Source organism: Pygoscelis adeliae, unplaced genomic scaffold (genome assembly GCF_000699105.1).
Source record: "Pygoscelis adeliae isolate BGI_AS28 unplaced genomic scaffold, ASM69910v1 Scaffold4, whole genome shotgun sequence".
NCBI lineage: Eukaryota > Metazoa > Chordata > Aves > Sphenisciformes > Spheniscidae > Pygoscelis > Pygoscelis adeliae.
The window spans coordinates 11,688,346-11,698,265 of record NW_008824986.1 but is presented as its reverse complement, the minus strand read 5'-3'; positions in this window follow the sequence as shown (position 1 = coordinate 11,698,265).

Genomic DNA, 9,920 nt, shown 5'->3' with positions numbered 1-9,920 from the left:
CACCAGGTCAAAGGCAGTTTGAGGCTTCCCACTAGCTCAGGCAAAGATTAAGTTCTGCTTTATCAGCTGATTCGGCAAACTGCATACCCGGAGCTACAAGATACCTGGTGTGGGGACCGACTACAGCTTAACAACAGGAGTTATGCTTTTTGCCAACCGAAAGATATGCACGCCACCCGGGTCTTACAGCTGCTACGGCTGGTTTCTCAGTAGATGGACTAAAACTTCAACGCTCTTTTACATTGATCTTCTATAGATCCCACTACCCAGAGACTTAGTTAATGATACAATAAATACCTAGAAGAAAGGGCATCCTCATTTACACTCTGAAGGGAGCAAACAGGGAATAAACCACAAGAGATTGAACATTTAGGCTGGTGAATGTTATGTTGCTGGGGTGGGTTCCTATACTGTGCTTTTGTCTTACCTGGAGAACCTTGCACCTGTGTGGCAAAATACAGCCTTTCTCCACTTTCAGTTCAAAAAAGTCATTAACTTGCCATAATAACAGCGGTCTTGAAGTCTTGCATGAACCTATCAAGCACTTCAGCTGTCCTCTGCAGAGCCTGGTCCAAGCTGTTGATTTCTTCCCTGCTGACTCTGGATCGAGTTAGTCACAGGATCCTGTGGTCCTCATCTGCTCCCAAAGTCCTCATGGGGATCTAATTTTGGTTTTCACTCAATTGTAGACTCGGAGAATAATTTAGGTGGGAAGGAGGGACCTTTGGAGGTCAGCTGGTCCAGCTCCCTGTTATCCAAACATTTCCATTTAGCTGTCTACTTTTGAATTCCTAAAAATTCTCTTGTAGTCTGTCCCTGAGCTTCACCTTATCTGTCGTCTTCTTGATACAGCGACTGCTTGGTGGACTTTCACCCTCCCACAGCGCTCGTAGTAGTTCTTTGCACTTACAATCCCTTGTCTGAGGATGTCAGAGTTCCTGGTGGGGCTGATTAAACATCATCCCTTGTTTTACAGAAGGAAGAATGGTGCCTTCAAAAGATTAAGTGGCTTGGCAAATTCTTCTTGTTCGCGCATTAGTGACATGCCCAGCTGGCTGCGCCGCAGCAGAAGGGAGCATCGCGGCAGCTCTGGCTCTGCAGAGCCTTCACTGCCAAAGGGGACCGCAAACCACTTCGTCAAAGCAAAAATCAGCAGTGAGGAGTGACTAAAGGAGGGGGAAGAAACTATCAGGAGTGTTTGAGGTCACAGCCTGAGGGCCCTAATCAATAAAAATAAACGGTAATCTTCCCCCAAGGAAATGCTCTGTACCTTTTTATCTCATTTCTTCTGGAGTTGATAGAAGCAGAGGGGAAAAGCATTGACTTTTTGTTACTTTTTATTTACTCAAATGCACTGTATACTGACTGTCTTAGCTCCAACTTCACTGTTGTCTTACCTTACTTGAAATTCTTCCAGACAGTTTGACAAATTAATTGTGAAGTGGTCCAGCATCACTTGTACTTTCTACAGTGCTATCAATAGAATATGGTCTTAAAGTACAGATCCCCCAAATACCGGGGGAAAAAACCCTTTCAGGATAGCAGCTGCACACTGCGTATGTGCTATGTTTATGGAAAGAGTAAACATGAAAAACAGACACATTTGGTTTTAATTCACTTTGACTGACCCAAGGAGTCCTCCCCAGAGATAACACTCAGGTCAGCCCATAAATTTTCAAATAAGCGTGCATGATTTTCACTCCATGCCCTCTATTGAAAAAGCCAGAAAGTTGTGTGGGGAAAGGTTTCTGAGCAGTCATCCAATAAAGACACCGACACAAACTGGCATATTTGTGGACTATTTCACCAGAAGCCAGCCATTGTACCAGCACACACCATGGCACAGATCAATAGTCTGTGTAAAACCCTGCTCTTGTAGACAGAAGTACCTCATGTTACCGGAGGCAAGAGTCAGAGGCTCAGACATAACACTGAATAATATCATACCCTGCAAAGAGCCTCCTCACTGAAGCCAACAGATGAAATCTTGGGCCCAGATACCATTCAACGTGGCTATTGCAATTTGATCCATGATTACAGCTTCTGGGAAAATGTTCCCGCTTCTTCCCTCCACCTAATTTTTAGACAAGTTGAAGGGATTTTGTCATAGAAGAGCAAATTTTTATTTTATCTTAGTTCTTTATAGCAACATAAACCTGGAAAATCCTGAAGCAGGTGCCAAAACCTTGTCCTATTAATTATAATCAAAACGTTGTAATGTTTTAAGTCCTCAACGCTGGACCACACTGTGATGTCCTGGCTCTCGTGGAGTCCACCTCATCAAAACATTCCTCATGGGCTTAGCCTTAAGCATCTGTTTATGCGGTCTGCTGAGCCCAAGCCATGCAACGTAACTGTTCCCTACAAGAAGTGTCCTTTATCAATGGAGCTATGCTAATCTACAGCAGCTGGTGTTATCTCTGTATAGCATTTCGATGTGAGGTGCTTTGTATTTGGTTTAGTTCTGGTTTTTACTTCACTAACACGGAGAATGACAATTTTGACTTATCATTAAGGCAATGACTGTCATTACACAATATAAAGGATGCAAATATAGGATGCCTCCCATCATGCAACTAGAGAACTCACTTCTGATTTCCTGCCACTACCCTGATTTCACAGCGCTAACATCCCAGCATTTTGTCTTTGCTGCATTTGGGGTTTCTTTTCTGTTTTGATTGCCTTTTTGTTGACAATGGTGACGAGTTCAGTGTTATTTTAAAAGAAGCTTAAGTGATACCCAATTCAAGTCTCTTACATTGCTTTGAAATTTGAAAATCCTAAATTCACTTTCAACAAAGACATAGCTGGAAGCACAGGAGGACAGCCCTGATGTACACCATTTTATCTTAATTCCCCAAACTCAAGCCAACTGCTCTCCGTAATATTCCACTGAGGAGGAGATATTGATGAAACTCAGCCAAATACAAGAGCAAAATCCCTTTTTCAATTAGATGTTTTTAACATCTCCAAAACAGAGTTCCATCATACGACAACATCTTGAATTAATTGAGCTATGGGCAATCCTCGTTCTTTTTGTGTACTATGAAATGTAGGAAACACAGATGCTGTCTGTTTAAACTGTCAAACAAGTTTCCTGATGGTAGCTATCATGTCTGCTACAGACTTGTTGGTTTAACAAATGTTGTGAATGCAAAGTTGGAACATGTGTGCAAAATATTCCAAGCTATAAACATCAGAATCATCAAAAGTTTGGTGAAGGTTTGTACCATCATCATGAGAAGAGCTATAACTGCTCTGGCTGTTTTGCTGAAGGGTTTCAGGAAGGCTTTTCTATTTCAAATATGACCACACTTATTGTGAAAAGCCTTATCACCCAAAACAGGAGAACCTTACTTAAAACTGCAGGCAACTAAGCAAATAGTTGGCGCATAAAAAGCCCTCCATTTTTCTTGGTTCAAGTTAACAACAAAAGAAATACTGCAAGTACTTTATGGCCTTTCTTATTAGTACAATCCTTGAAAAATAGGAGGATTAACTCAGCAAAAACATTGAGAAATCTCAGATACTGCATCTAATGGCCAGATACCATCTCTCCACACACACTTCTATAGGTAAAATTGTTGAAAAGTATGACAAGCATGAGATCTTTATGGGCTAGACACACCAAAGTTACTATTGCAGGTGTGCAGCAGGGAAAAGGGACAAGGCCACGTGTGAAAACTTCCAGAACAGGGATGAAATCACAGGAAGTGTGGTTATCCTACTGAGCTCCTGAAGTCAGAGGCGACACAATTAAGACAAACCATTGAGCTTATAACCCTAACTTCAACCTTTTAAGAAGGACAAGTGTTTACAGCTTTGCTATAGTACATGGTTATTTCTTGATCCAGGTGATTTTTATCTCCAGTAAAAACAAGATGCATAGACAATTATTTGTTGCATTTGTAGTACACCAGCAGGTTCAGGAGTTTGTATTTTATAGTAAGTAAAATCAGGATTACACTAATGAACAACGGTATAGCGAGGTTTGAAAAGGGTCCCAGGTGCTGGCTGGAACAGGAGCTGGGAAACCTCTTTCTTATTATGTCAGAATCAAACTTTTTATTAAATATCCACCCATTACTACACATCACTAACGATTGCAGGACTTCTAATGAGGACAGACTGCTGGCTTTTAAAACCACCATATCATATCTGCTCGATGCAGAGTAAGAAAAAATGATTACGCTCTGTGGAGCCCATTCAGAAGAGAGCTCAGAGTCGCTGAAGGCCAGGTACCAGTATATTTGATTTCCCTGACCTTCCTTTTGGGAAAAGTGGAGTCACTCCTAAAGGCCTCAACAACTATGGAAGGGTAGGAAACCATTCTGCACTCAGCTGTCTAGATTTTAGAGTAGCTTACCTGCCACACAGTCACACTCAGTAAGAGTGATTCAGAATGATGGGATTTTGTGAGACTATCAAAGCACTTTCAAGTACCAGCAAATTGAAAAATAAGGTGCCCGTGGGGAGAGTCATGACATTGTGAAACTGTTGCTCCAAGGCATTTTGGATCAATGTACAATGTGCTGTTCATGGGACTTAATGAAACAATTACAGCCCTCCCGTTGATTGCCTTTGTTTTCTACCATGAATCAATAGATTATCAACTGTAAATGTCAATGCATTCGTTCTTTCCTAGGAGGTCACTCTGCAAGGTAATAATGAAGAACACGCATCACTTGACTAAATATGCTTTTGAATTACTAGCTACAGATAAATGTCGCAATTTCTAAAGAGTCTAAAGAACTGAAAGATGCTCATATGTGCAAAACAGAAACTGAGGACACAACAAAGAAAACCCCAAAGGAAATGTAAATGGAGAATCAGCTGTTAAAAAGCATCAAAATCTTCAGGCATAGAAAGGGTATTCCTCTTTGTAAATGGGAGGTATATTTTGACAACTTCACTCCTTTGGATCGAGAGGGTTTCTGTTAGGAGAGTTCTGCCTTTTCAGGAATGTCCATTTTTAATTTTAGCAAGTCTCATTTTTCTATTTCAGTGTTCTGCTTTTCCCCATTATGAAAATAAATTTTTTTTATTTTACAATACAAGACAATAAAAGAAAAATATAGATTTAGTATATTAAAAGCAGATCAAAAGAAGATAGATAAGCTCCAATTTCATTACACCGCACTGGAATCCCTAGAATATCTCTATCCTGTTAAACAGGCCCATGAATACAGGAGGTTTTAGAGCATCACCACCTGAAGCAGGTATTGATTTGGAGAGAAGGGTGTCAATAATGAGACGGGGAGTTGCATGATGTCAGAAGCTGAAGCTGGTCAATGTAAAACTGAAGACTACATGTTAGTGAAGGTGCAACATTATTCCAGCAGCTTTGCTGCCAGGTCCCACCTGGGTCACTACCTTTTATCCACGCAAATGCCCTTCTCATTCCAACTGAATACTTAAACTGCTGAAGAGTTTTGTCAGACTGCTGCCATGTTTATTTTCGCTGAGAAGGCAGTGTCTCATGTATCCCCTTATTACAACTTGGTAAGAATGTGCTAATTTATTCCTGGTTGAAATGTGCTGACAGCCTCCAACTGAAAGAAGGAAGCAACAGAAATACTGCTGTCTCATAGCACCCATGGAAGGTAAGAATGACAATGCCTCTCCATAAAAGTATTTTTAGGAGACAGAGGGAACAAGCTATAAGAGAGTTATCATAAAGTATACAAGCTCTCAAGGATGCTAACATAGCAACAAGAGTATAAAAATACAATATACAATAATATTATAGAATATTATACAATAACAGTATTATACAATAACCAGGAAATCAAATGTGCTGATTTGAAAGGCCAGCAAGGGAGAAGTCCCTTCTCCCCTATGGCCAGGGTGAGTCTTAAGGCACCACGGTCCCTTGGGAAGAGGTGCAATAACTGGAGCAGGACATTCCTCTGAACCTCAGTTCCTCCAAGCCTTCTTCTACCTTGTTCCTGGAAAGCAGTTATTCACTCCCTTTATCGAAGCCAGCTTAGAAAGGAGTATTTACAAGACATCTGGGATTTTATGGACTGCAAAAATTTCAGGGGTGAGGATAATCTCAACTTGAGGACACATGCAGCAGCTGTTGCAGCAAAGCCTCTTCCAGGTTTCTGGGCACTGCAATAATGTATTTGTATGAAAAATAATAAGTAATTTAAAATTAGGAACCTTGTTTTTTCAACTGATCTGTCTTTGACCGTTTTCATCTTGAACAATAGACTAATATATTCACAAAACAAATGGGTTGCAATGCCCTTGGCAATGAAGAAAAGCACTGCAGTCTCCTGACCTCTAAGTTCACTATGAGAAACCTTATTTCAACATCATTTTATTCCCTTCATAGGTGAGAAAGAAATCCTGATATCAAAATAACTTAGGTTAAAAATGAAAGAGGGATAAGGAGAAAGAAAAATAATGCACTTTTGATTTATTTTTTTTAGCGTTCAAAATCAGTGCACTAGAAACCTCGCCAAGACATCTATTGACAATGAAGAGATTTTTTTTTCTTTCAGGGCAGGTTTGAACTGAGCATTGTTTTTTTTAAATAAAATTTTATGTTTGACTTAAAAATCAGTTGACTTCTGAAAAGAGAGGGCCTTAGCAAGGCAACAGACAAGCTGTTAGTAACTGAAAGTGCAACTGCTAAGTTAATTGTCGGTGAGCACGATACACACCTCTCTTGCACCAGAAGATGCGAGCACACTTTGTTCATTTTTGGAGACAGCAATTTTCCTGAGATGCACTGATTTAGTTGTTGCAATCCCGTTGAGAAATATAGAGCAGCTGTCAAAATTCATGCAATAAACAGTATATTAGACATTATTAATGCTCCTACTGCACACAGTTTGGCAGGAACAACATGGAAAGGAATAGCATCAGAAGTATTTCGAGATAAGGTACTCTGCCAGCTGGCTCCTCCTTAAGTGTTCTACGGATCTGAATTTCAGTCATATACGAGTAGTATAATGTATCTAATAAATCTAGTGTTATAAAATCTAGACTATTTGTCTCAAAATAGCTTTTAATCCTGATTTTTAAAAAATTTGTGCTTCATTCAACTAATGAAGCACAGGACTTTTTTAACCCCACCTGACAATAGTTTTTTTTTCTGATATACCACAATTAAGAGCAGAGTAAAAAATTAAACTCAGAATGAGATGTTAATAAGAGACCCAGAAAATTTGGATACTCGAACAAGAAGTAACATTAGTGCTATGACGAACTTCGCAAGCTGGAACATGCCCTCTGGTGGCTGCAGGTTGAGAGCATTTAAGGAGATAAAAATTATGTTTGCTGGTATAGGAAGGGTTGGTTCTTCACCGTATTTTACTGAAGTATGGTAGATAAACAGAAAATATGGACCTGTGTTAAACAGAAAATCAGTCAGGATAGTGACAATTATTATTTTGAAAAAGCAACATTTGTCTGCTGATGTAAAACACTGAAATAATTATTACTTTGATTACTAGAGCAGCTGGCACTAGGGGACCACACTAAAAAAGTGGACCAAAGGGGGAATACTTAAGAAAGCTCAATAAAATATCTTAAAAACACGACTATTTGGAAAGGTAATTGGGATCGGCTGGTTTAGAAAAAAAAACCCAGCAGGTTGACTTGGCAACAGTCTTCGAAAATGTCTAGAGCTGCTGCAAAAAGGGACCTCGGGGATCACTCTTCATATTCGGGTAGGACAAAACAAACCAGGTTCACTTGCAACCAAAAGTATGAAAATTCGATACCAGGTATTAAAAACTTTCAATAACAAGGATACTACTCCCTGCAGAAAATCACTCTAAGGAGCTTATTGAACTGCCTTCGTTAGAGATTAATGCAAACAGTGAGGTTCACCCCTGTGAGAGATGGTGGATGTGTTCTTGCTCCACTTCAGCCTGGAGAAGACAAGACAGGGGAGGAGCAGCAAACAGTTTTTGAAAGTCCCATCCAGCCTACACTTTTCTGATCCTATGTAGACATCAAGTGAGAATTTCAACAGAATTAATGCAATTTCATTCCTTAACTCGAGCTTTTTGCCATAAATGCAGTACACTGACCTTAACTTTTTTTTTTTTTTTAAATATTCTACAATGCTTCATTGATTCTTCCCGGACAATGACAATCAGATGTCACAGACAAAGGGAAATGAATGAAATCTGACACGTTTATTTTAAAGCCTGCAGCAGACTAAATTGTAAATAAATTCCGCTTTTTATGCAGCACAAGGGTTGCAGACTGACTGTCCCTGTAGACTCTGCTCTCTTGTCGCTACTTAACAGACTTTCTAACACTTTCTTTTGTCCTGATAGCAATCTCTCAGCAGGACTTTTGGCAGACACATGTATTATGTGTCAAAACCGAAGTGGAAATAACTGATGGGAAGCACAAAAATCTGATGGGAATAGTTATAATAAGGAAATGAATAAACATCAAAACAGTAAAACATAACCATGAAGAGATACAGCCAGAAAGCTTCTGAGCTGTCACTTGTCAAAGACGATCAGTAAGAGCCACTGTTTTAAGAGTTAAGATCATTTCGTATTAATATAGATAGCATTAACATATGTATACTTGGGTTTGTATGGCAATTTCATCTATTTACTATCCTATTTATTTTAACTGTTAGAAAACAAAGATCTCACAAGATGAGCTTTAAATGTGCTATAGAATGCGTATAGTAGATTAATTTATAGAATACTATTTTATTTAGGAATTCACTGACCACAGCTAGCACCTGGATACTATGTTTAGTATGAGTTACTATTGTACGTCTGTTCCTGTAAATGTGTTTTGGCTTATACAACATATTTTAACACCCTCCATTATCTTTGTACTTAAGCAGTTCTAGTCACAAAATGTTCTGTTTAGTAAGTGCTCATATACTTGGCAACTTAGTCACCGTGCTTTTCAAAAAAAATCATATAAAACGAGCTTATTATAATCAGCCTAGCTGGTATACTCATTTTGTTAGCAGCTATGGTTAACATACATGGTTAACACCATGTATAAATGGTGTTATTTATACAATTTGTTTTCCACAGTGCATTTTTCTTTCCCCAGTGAGACTAATACCTGTCTCATAACTAAAGGCAAATCACATGGCTACTTACCTGTTAATGCTCCTCTGACCAGCAGCCATCTTCAGTTCCTCTCTCTGTCATGCAGGTTCATCGCCAACCCTTCCTTGGTGTTTTCTCTGTAGCACCTTCTTCAGCTGATGCTCAAGCCTGATGGAGGAACACAGCTCACCACCCTGGCCTCCTAAGGACAGCCACAGAGTCAGGGCTTGGAAACTCTCCATCGTTTCGACTAATTTAAGAAAACAAATAATTTGGCAAGTGGAAACGTAATCTGGCTTTTTTTTTACGCTCAGTATGTGAGATCATATGCAAGAGGCTCTGAAGGTGCAGTTTTATAAATATATTTGGTACGATACGTGGCTACGATGCTTCTGGAAATGCTGATGATTTCCCTAAAATGTGGTGATGATTTCCGCCCTAAATATTGTCTGCACCCTTTCAAATGCAGGCTCTTCCTGTAGCAGGACTGGGACAGAATGAGCAAGAAGAACCATTAAATCTTGGGGGGGACAGTGGAGATGGAAAGGCTGCTGAGAACAGCACATAATACACGCCTAAAGGATTATCTGGGACAAACAGAGTGAGAGAGAATTCAGAAATACATGGCTGATCAGGCTGGTAGCTTCAGAATGATCACCTGGCAAAGCTATTAACAGAACTTCAAAAAGAGTGATGGATGTAGACTCCGAAGGAGCAATGAAACAGAAAAAAATAAATGCTCCTGGGAAGTATGATTTGAAGGACAGAGCCTTGTGCACTGGACCACCACAAGCCTTGGCACACCAAAATTTCAAGCCATGGTGGCACTGGGCTTCAATAAAAGTCTCATTCAGGCATCCAGAATTAGCT